A 10,835-nucleotide genomic window follows, 5' to 3' on the forward strand; every position below is an offset into this window, starting at 1 on the left:
CCATAAAGAAAAGCAATGATGTCATTGTCATAAAAGTCAGGTTAGTGGTTACCCTTGAGGGAGTGATAGAGTGACTAGGAGGACACATGAAGAGTGGGCCACTGGCAGTGTTCTGTTTCCTGACCTGGGTGGTGGCTCCATAGGAGTTTGCTTTATGATAATTCCCTTAGCTATACACTTATGATTTATATACTTCTTGGAATTTCTGGGATATTTCACAGTTACAAAAACAGTTTAGAGACAAATGACGAAAACCCTGCTCTGTGACCCCATTGGCCACCCAACCCCTTGTCTTGTCAGTGAGTGCTCTCCACATCTGCTTCCAGCTCCTCGTCTTGTCTGGTTCTCTCTTCTCCTTATCATGTACACCGTGTTCTGATCATACTATTCTCTTCGGTGACTCTGTACTTTCTCCACTTCTGTGCCTAAAACCTACCCCCTTCTCCCAGCCCCATTTCCACACATTTCAAGTCACATCCGTCTTTCAAGGCATAGCCAAACCAAGACTTCTTCCATGAAGTCATGCCTGAGCTCCTTGGTCAAAGTACTGTCTTCTAACTGAATTCGCATCTCCATTTGAGCCTCTTTTATAGCAACTATTATATTCTCCTTTTCTGGTCGTGTGTGTGTGTGTGTGTGTGTGTGTGTGTGCGCGCGCGCACGTGCACGCACGTGTATATGTGCATGTCCTCTTTGTCCATAGACAAAACACAGTTTTGAGCACAGTAGGTACTCAATAAATGTAGAATAAACTCGTTCTCCAATAGATGAATGAGAATCATTATCCATTTGGCTGTTTGGGACTTAAAATACCTTTGCAGAGGCTTGACCACAGAAAAAGGGTCATTGTTTGTTAGAGGTATGCTGAGGATTAACTCAACACAGGCAGTAGAGTTTACTGGCTGTTCTGAGACTTGAGTTGGGCCATTGTGGGAACTGGCCTGCAGCCCCTAGGTCACTCTATGCTGCTAGTCTTGAGGTTGTGACCCAAATCAGTTTTGTGGAATGTATCTGGAAGGCGTTAGAAGCTACTGGGTAATTCATAATACATATATGAAAACACTCCACATGTGAGTGAGCATTTTTAGAAATCATACATATAGCCACCATTTTCTGAGCATGTGTATGAGTGTGTGTGTTGGTGGGAGTGGGCAGCAGCATGGGTAACTGCTTTCTAAATCACTTTGTAAATCCACAACTTACAAATGTGTATGTTATCTGGTGGAATTCAGAATATCTCACTCTTTCCCCTTCCCAAAGTCTGTGGGTCAGTCTGAGTAGAGAATGAGACGGTGCAATAGAGAAGACTCTTAGGGCTACTTACAAAGCAACTGGTGCCATCACTAGTTAGCTATTTGTGTGCAGAAGGCCATTCATAAGTTAGGCATGCCCGAGTCATGAAATACCTACATTGTGAGCATGCATGTTTGTGTGTGTATGTTATGGCCTATGTTTGGGAACCTGTTCCTCAGCAAATGAGCATCTCTATTTTGGTTGACTACACAGGATCATGCAAAAATAACTGAAGTGTGACCAGATTTTGAAGGAGGGATTATAGTGATACAAACGTTGACTTAGGTAGGAGCTAAACAGAAAAAAAAGCAAAACAATGAACCATTTAGAGAAGATTCTGGAGAACTTTGGCTGGGCGACTTTGAAAGGCACAGAAAGTATCTTTGGGTGAAGAGTTCTGCTCATCTGTTTGGCTCAAGTCAAAAATTGTTCAGAATGGGTGTGGGGGGGTGACCCTAGTGGTTATTGTGCAGGGCCATTAGTAGAGTTATAGGATCACAAATAAGTTAGTTTTGCATGTGGACTCTAAACTGCATTATGCACATATGAAGTATTAGATGCAAAGTGTGGTTAATGGCTAACAAATGTTTGAAATCCAAAGTTATTCCAGGAAAGGAGGAATGAAATGAGTCCATGTTATATTCACTAGGCTAATGGCCGCCAACATTTGATATGTTACCCAAACATTCTGTGAATTGCTAGCTTTAACATGTTGTGATTTTCTTAGTTAAAAAATTATCAAGAAAATTCGGTGGAAGTCATTGAAATGATCTGTGAAGAAGTACTTTTAACTTAGGAATAGGAGAACACTCCCTGTGCTTTTCCTCAGGTCCTAGATGAAGTATAATTCAGGAAATGAAGTCATGTGATTAGGAAATATCATTAACTTTCTTTGTTATTATGTCATGATCATTTTTTATGGTTTGGATAGTTTCTTTACAAGTCCCTTATGCAAGGGACTTGTAAATAGTTATCTCTGTTTGGGAAAAATTCGGAACTGTCGGTGAATTTTATCTAGTTGTCCATAAGGAGATGCAGCAAAAAATAGGTGGCTGTTTGGTTTTACCTTGAACTTGCTAGTTTAAAAGTACTGCAGCTGCATTTTTCACTGGGGTTCTCTGAAGAAATGTGGAGTTTTGATTTTGAATGCTAAGGCATTTTTTTTTTTTTTAGCATTGTCATTGGAGGTTTACAAGTGTTTTTCAGTTGTGGATGCTGGAGAAAATGAAATAAACCATAATAAAAATAATTTTGTCCAGGTGGTACATAAATCAGTTGAGGAAATACAGTTCTTTGTGGCAAATAAAAAACATATGTATTACCAAGTGCACTGAAATGTTATTATTCATCAAATGAGTGTTATAGATGTGTTAGAGTTTAGAGACGTGAGGAAGAAGAATATTAAGGTAGAACATAGCAATACTGCATATTTTTGCCTAATGTGGAATAATTGGAAACAAATAGGTGAGGACTTTTGCATGAATTCAGAAGAGTTGACGTTCATTTCTGGGGTACAAGGGGATCTCCCCATCAGGAAGACTGCTGCTATTTTCTTTTAATTCGCCATTTGTTGAATACTGCCGAGTTACTCTCCAACTCCAACTAAAGAACTGGGAAATAGAGGGGTGCCTTGGTGGTTCAGTTGGTTAAGTGTCCGACTCTTGGTTTCGGCTCAGGTCGTGATCTCCGGGTCATGGGATCAAGCCCCGTGTCGGGCTCCGCACTCGGCTCAGAGTCTGCTTGGGATTCTCTCTCTCCCTTTCCCTCTGCCCCTCCCTCCGCCCACACACACACTCCAAATACATACATACATACATACATAAAATCTTAAAAAAAAAAGACTTGGGAAATAGAAATTACAATGGATACAGTGTTAGCTAGGAAGAACCCTGGTTGCAGTGCAATCTGGAAGCAACAGGAATGTTCCATGATATGTACAGTTGTGTCTGTGCAGATATTTAGAGTATATGTGTATTCATCTTTTTGTCATTTGCTATTTACAAACTAGAGTTTGTAAATTCTTCTTCTAACCCCAAATCAGACATTTCCATCTATGTCCTTCCTGCATTTATGTATGCAGATTATGCTATATTATTTCATTTGTCCTCATTCATGTGTTATTTTATAATTTTCTGATCATTTTCTGTTTGTCTTTGCAATTTAATTACAACTATTTTCTGCCATTGAGTTATTTTAAGAGATTAGACTGAAAGTTCAAGGAATTGATGTGGGATATAAAACAACTCTAGAATGTTATACTTTGTTGGCTTTAGTAACAGTAATCATTTTCATAGTTTAGTATTTTCTTCAATTCCTTGTATGTTCCTTCTATTTTCATGCCAATTTTGCACTGAAACTAGGAGTTTCAGGCTGAAAGGAAATGAAAACATAACTTTGCTCCTTTTCTATGACATTTACTATGCAGGAATGAGCTATTTCAATTTTAATTTTTAAAATACTTTTGATGCAAGGGTACCTGGCTAGCTTAGTCTGTGGAGCGAGGGACTCTTGATCTTGGGGTTGTAAGTTCGAGCCCCACGTTGGGTGTACAGATTGTCTAAAAAGAAAATCTTAAAAAAATACTTTTTTTAATCTTATTTTTTTAAAGATTCTATTTATTTATTTGAAAGAGAGAGAGTGAGCATGAGTGGGGGCAGGGGCAGAGGGAGAGGGAGAAACAGACTCCCCGCTGAGCAGGGAGCCCGATGCGGGGCTCCATCCTGGGACTCCAGGATCATGACCTGAGCCAAAGGCAGCGGATTAACTGACTGAGCCACCCAGGCGCCTCTTAAAAAAATACTTTAGATGCATTATTTTTGTATTCAAACTATTCCTTGATTTAACCAGAATCATTATAGTGTATCACAATGTCCACCATTTGATAGCAACTTTTTTCAAATGGAAATTTCTAGTTATTTTTCTCTTAAACCCAAACCTATAAATTATTGATAAGGAATTTTATGTAGCTTAAATGAATACTACCAGCATGTACTTCTTTAATGAACTGGATACATTTATCGCTTAGAGTGGAGGTTTGACCAAAGTCATTTGTTGGTTAAATGCACATTTGTTATGCACAAATTATTTCTTCTTTGATAACATATTCAGTCTCTTTAAATTTCTTTCTCTTCCTCCTCCTCCTCCTCCTTGACCTGCAAATCATAAAGGGGGCAGAGGTAATAGAAATAAATTATCAGAGGATTAGGAACATTTTGGAAAATAGTATGAGTTAGAAAAGATCTGCATGAATGATGACCTAAAACAAAACCAGAATGTTCTTTCTCAGGTAAGAGTGTTTTACATTAAGACGAATGTTTATTCATCTTAACACACAGGTCAGACTATGGTTAAAAAAATATTCCATGATTTAATGCAATCAATTAACACAAGTTAAAATTGTCACAAAATCCTATCTTACAGCATCAGAGCTCTTTGTAGGATGTTAAGGTTCAGATTTAAGGAACACATGCAGCTCCAGTGGTTTACCCGAGTGTGTGAACATGTCACATGGTCAAATATCAAATGGCGACTGGATTGAAATGGTCTCCCTTGATATGTGATGTAGTCAAACTTTATGTAATATTGGGTTCTTAAAGTGAAACCAACCAGCGATTAGGATATGTCAGCAGGAGTACTGATCCCGAACCTAGCTTAGCACTTAGAATGCTCAAACATGCTGAATTAATGAGTTAATGTTGGATGAGGCATGGACCATTTTTTGAAGAATTGAGGTTGGCCTGTTGCCTTCCACAATCCTGGGCCCTCATTTAAAAAGAGAGGATAAAATTGATTTTGGAAGTGCTTTAGGTAGTCTTAGGTCACAGTTGGTATGTGTTTTGTGGGATGTGTCAGGACGGTCATAGTGACAGGGCACCTTCTCCATTCCATTTACTCTTGGGACCAGAAAAGCAGTGACAAGTGCTTCAAGGAGCCTGGGAAATCAAAGACCTAATAGCTTCTTGGTGGTTCAGGGCACTCAGGTCTTATGACATTTTCAACATCCACTAGTTAACATAAGAAATGTCACAATGTGTCAGTAGTTCACCAATCTCGTGTTCTGTTATAGGAAGGTGATACCACTCCTCTGTGAGAATGTGGCCATTCGCATTCATGACATCATCTTCAGAAGTTAGGGATGTAACTTGAACCTGCCTAATTTGCCCTTAGTGAAATGCTAAGGTTCTGTGATCCATGAATTGATCCAAATTCTCCTTGAGCACATTCACCTTCTCATCCTGCCCAGCTTTGCGGGTGTAATGGATTCCATGTGTGGTACTAGACACTGCATAAACAGATTCTTCATGTTTGTTCTGAAACCATGCCCCATAAGTTTTAGGGTACACTGTACATTTTAGACTTATTACCAATAAGCTCATGTGCGTGCTGGCCATACATTCTCAGTGTCTTTTTGTTGCTCCTATCCCCTCTATCTTGGGGAAGGATCTTTGTACGAAGGAATTAAGATATTTCAACACCTTCACATGTAAGCCCAAATAAAATATACCCGTGTTTTTGCAATTCTGAAAATTCTTTCAGAACAAAAGCTTTTCAGTATTAGATTTTGGAAACTCCCAACTCCCTTCAACAGATTGGTTCTGTGACAAAGAAAAACATTTGGTATGCAAACACTCCTAGCCGGCGCACATACAGACTTTCATAATTCACTCAGATATACCAGTCTAACCCTCAATATGTGATAAAAATTGATTATCCATTTAAAGTTGTTTCATGGTCCATGCATGTGTTTCCACTGGTGTTTTAAGTGGCTTTACACAGAGTGAAATAGCATTACTTAAACAGTAAAGTATAAACATAATATGGCTCGTTTATTAAGGTCCCAATGCTGCAGCTGGAAGGCATCCCAGGCAGTCCTGATGCATAGAAACCGTCAGTGTCCTTGGCTTCGTAAGCCGCTGAGACAATTGAGACACCTCGATGTGGTCTATGATGACCCTTCTCTCCTTCCTCTCTAGCAATAGACGAGACACTGTGCTTTTATCTTTCCTCCTGATCCAACCATCTCTTGTCAGTCGTGCATTGTTCACATGAGTTGCTTGGTAATAAGTGTTGCAGCTGAAATTTTAGAGTGGATTGGAATCCCTTTCAATGTAAAAGCTTGGAATTGTCATCTTTGTTGATGGTTGTCGTCAAAGGAGGGAGCGTGGTCAGCAAGGTCATGGAAAAAAGGGTAAAAAAAAAAAAAGCCTGCTGAGTTTTGCATAAAGTCCTAGAGAGTTTCCCCAAATCTGGTCTCTTCTGAGCCTTGGCTGTATCTAAAACACCAGGGATGACTGTTAGTGCCCACCCATAGCCCCCAGACACAGCCCATCTCCGTGCAAGCCAACCAGATGGCCTCCGACTGACCACATCTGCAGCTCTTTGCCGTTGGGCTTTCTCTGATTGCCAGAGCCCCTTGGTTTACCCATAAGTCAGGCTGGCAGTGCCAGGGAGCCAATGACGGAAGTTGCCATCTGCCCTAGGCTTATCTGCACCTTGGATGAAATATTTCTAAGATGTGATCTTTACTGTCCCCAAGAGTTTCTAGTGGAATTGAGCCGTGGTTTCCCACTGTGGTAGCCTGCTCAATAACACATGCCTTATTGAACTTCTCCCCTTCCTTAGTCCCCTGTCATTACTTTCTGGAATTTTCTCCCAAATAAACTCGCTCTCACGTTTTTGTCTCGAGGTCCAATTCTGAGAGAATCCAACCTTAAATGATTTTTTAAAAACTATATGTTCTCTGGCTCAACCTCAGATCAATTGAATCAGTATCTCAGGGGAGTGAGGCCCAGGAAACACAGATTTTTAACACACGCAAGTGATCCTCAGGTGTGGCTGGCTGGGAAACACTGAGAACCCCTTCACCACAATCCCTCTCTCCCTGCAGATTTCAACAGTAACAAGGGGAGGCAGGAATGGCTTCTAGAACATGGCGGCCATCAGTGTAGTGGTACTCACAATATTCAAGCATGGCTTCCATCGCCTTCTTGCTGGGAATCCTACAAACTCCAGGAAGTTGTAGGTGGAGCTTGGAGGAGGGCAACCTGCGCTCATCCTTTCAGACTTCCAGGAGGTCATTCTGTTTCATTCCCCACCTGGATGCCACAGGTTAAACAGAAGGTTCCGAGCCACCTACAGACCAAAATCGCTGGGATGTACTTAAAACCGGACTGCATATTTAGAATTTCCTCTGGTTGATCCCAAGCAAAAGGACGGTCTTTTACTATGTCTTTCAAGACAAAAGCGCTTAGTGCTTAACAATGAAGAGCAATGCAAACTGAAGTCGGGGGCCAGATCCTCATGCCCACTAATGCCTTTCAGTAGCTAGAGGGAAAAGCCAGCCATAGCCCGCCCCACACCTATGCCAAACCTGAGGTAACGAAGCGCTGGTGTTCAGAACTCACCTGAGGCCATTTCTGGCTCCTCAGCTTGAAAGGTTTAAGAATAATTTCGAGAAGTCAGAACAAAATTCCTTTGAAAACTAAAGAATGAAAATACATTTTCTGGGGAACCAAGTAGAAGGCACGGCATGCATTTAACCTGGAGAAGATACTACTGATGGGGGTAAGACTAAATTGTCATTGCACCGGGTCTTGAAGAATCAGTAGGCTTGCTTTAAGCATATCTTTTCTTTCTTTTTCATTTTTTATTTAAGTATATATTTTAAATAGAGATTCATTTCTTTAATTCAACCCACGTCTTTGCATTTCTAACACGGCCCAAGTGCTATGCTGGGCACGGGGGGGCGGGGTTCCAAAGGTGAGTCAGGTGCAACCCTGGCTTCTAATAAGCTCCCTGTTGTGGAGTTTTTGGGGGGAACATGAACTGATAGAGTGCTACATTCCTATAACGAATAGAGTGTGATATAGCTTTAGAGGAGAGAGTGGTTCATTAGGATAACGTCTGTAAGAAAAGGGACGCATAATTGCTTTTAAGCTGGAAAGCGCTAGAGAAATGCTATTGAGAACAGCTGTACCTGGGGAAGTGGGTGGGGGGAGGCGGTCAAGGAAGATTTCAGAGAGAAAGTGACTTTTGTCCCGGGCCTTGAAGACCAGAAGGCTTTCTTTTTTTTTTAAAGATTTATTTATTTATTTGAGAGAGTGAGAATGAGAGAGCGAGAGAGAGAGAACATGAGAGGGGGGAGGGTCAGAGGGAGAAGCAGGCTCCTCGCTGAGCAGGGAACCTGATGCGGGACTCGATCCCAGGACCCTGGGATCATGACCTGAGCCGAAGGCAGTCGCTTAGCCAACTGAGCCACCCAGGCGCCCCCAGAAGGCTTTCAACCGGCAAAGTGAGGAGCAAAGCCAGTCGGGGCCCTGGGCCCAAGGTGGACAAAGCCTGGAAGCTTGTGTTGGGGGCTGTCTGCTGAATGGTCAGCGGATTCTGCGAGGGCCGAACATTTTCCATTCTCCCCAAGGCCACCCCTCCCCACCTTGCTTCCATTTACTTCTCCTCGACATCACAGACCTCTCTGTGAACTTGCGGGCCTCTCTCGGCACCTCAACATCTCTGGAGCTTTTCCCACCTTTCCCTCGGAGATGAAATGTTCAGAAACCATAAATCCAGCCCACCTGCTGACACCTCTGAGCCGGAGCCTCTGCTCCTAGACCAGCCCCTTCCTCTGTCCGTGACCTCATCCGCCCCTGGTCTTTGTCAGTTTTGAGCACTCCCTCGACCATCCTCTGTCATCTTAAGTCTTTCCTACTCCACTGATTTTTTTTTTTTTTTTTTGCTTTTTCTTGAATTGCATACTCAGGTTTCCCCTACCTTTGACAATCCCCCTCCATACCCTTCCCTTTACCTCCCTTCTATGAAACTCTAGCTCATCTCCCTTCCTTTCTTCCCCAGTCTTCTAGAAGGCTTTGTCTATACCTGCTGCCTGTGCTTTAATAACCACTCCCTCTGTAATTTCTTAGAAGCCAGTTCTACCTCTTCATAACTGATCTTTCCCTCCTGCCGCCCAGCTGCACGCGCTCCGAGCTCTACCAGGGACCCGCTATGAGTTTTGCAGCCCCCATCTCAATTGATATTGAGGGGCAGAATTCACTTCTTCATTCTCTAGACATCCATGTTCTACCCCATCCCGCTTCTCGGCCTCATATACAAATGAGGCCTATTTTTCCCTTGGGGTGCTCACCTTCAGATACCAACACTCATGTCTATGTGTTGGGATAACAGCATGTGCCCAGGGCTCCCCGAACACTGAATAGGCAGTGATTCAATGGGTCTAGGGGTGGAAGGACCTTTGGGGAGGATCCCAAAGGTGGTCATAGCTTACATAAGCGGCAGTGGAGACTGTCTTGCCATTAGCAGAAGTCTGGAAGGCAGGAGAGGAAACTAATCTGTGGACGATGAGTCCCAATCTATCTGTGCTGAGTGTGAGAAGGCAGCTAGGTCATCCAGGAAGTCGAGGCAGTCTGCCCAGCGTTAAGATACAGACCAAAGAGGTTTGGAAGACACCTGCTGACGGGCATGGCTGACACCAGGAGGGTGGTGGGCTCACCGGGAGACAAGGCTACAGAAAAAGGGGAGAACCAGGGGCAGAGCTTTGCGGTTTTAAGCTGGAAAGCGCTAGAGAAATGCTATTGAGAACAGCTGTACCTGGGGAAGTTGGGGGCGGGGGGAGGCGGTCAAGGAAGATTTCAGAGAGGAAGTGACTTTTGTCCCGGGCCTTGAAGACCAGAAGGCTTTCAACAGGCAAAGTGAGGAGCAAAGCCAGTCTGCGAAGGCAGAAGCGAAGCTAGAGATTCCCTGAAGGAGGGCTTCTTGCTTCCTTCCACCCCGTCCTCCAGATCATCCAGATGGGCTTGAAGCACAGATCTGTCTGGTTGCTGCCTTGCTCAGAAACCCTCAATGGCTCCCGTATTGCACAAGATGAAACAAACAGAAGAAAACATCTCCGTAGCACAAGGCCCTTCAAGGTCTAACCCTTGTGTAGCTTACCTTGTCTATCACCCCTCCCTGGCAGGGGTCGTGCTGTGACCCAGGGGTTCAGGACCTTGAGCACACAGCAGAACCACATGGGGGGGGTGCTTGTTAACACACAGTTGGCTAGGCCCCACCCCCGAACTTTCTCACTCCTTAGTTCTGGGGTCGCACCTGAGAGTTTGCTTTCCCAACAGTTTCCTAGCGATGTGACTGCTGCTGGCCGGACCACATGCAAGGACCACGGCTTTAAGCCCTGCAGGCTCCCCTGACTGGGACAGGGGGCTCTGCCTCTGTGTCTTTGAGGATGATGTTCCATGCCTGTAATTCCACCTTCTTCTCATTGCCCAAGGCAGTGTTCCAGAAAACTTCCCGGACCAATTCTCCTCAGTGGCTCTACACCATGATTCTTTTCTACCTTCCGCTAATAGGTATTCTGCGCCTCTGATAAGGCAGGGACTCTGCTAGATTTGATTTGCCAAGGCAATTCAGAGAGCAATACTGCAGACTCGCCCCGAGCCCCTGCTGGATGGGGCCAGTCTCGCTATGTTGATGGGCTTGCTGCCTGCCCCCGGTCAGGACCCTGGGTGGTCCCAAGGCTTGCAGGGTGGGGGAGG

Source organism: Halichoerus grypus, chromosome X (assembly GCF_964656455.1).
Source record: "Halichoerus grypus chromosome X, mHalGry1.hap1.1, whole genome shotgun sequence".
Lineage (NCBI taxonomy): Eukaryota > Metazoa > Chordata > Mammalia > Carnivora > Phocidae > Halichoerus > Halichoerus grypus.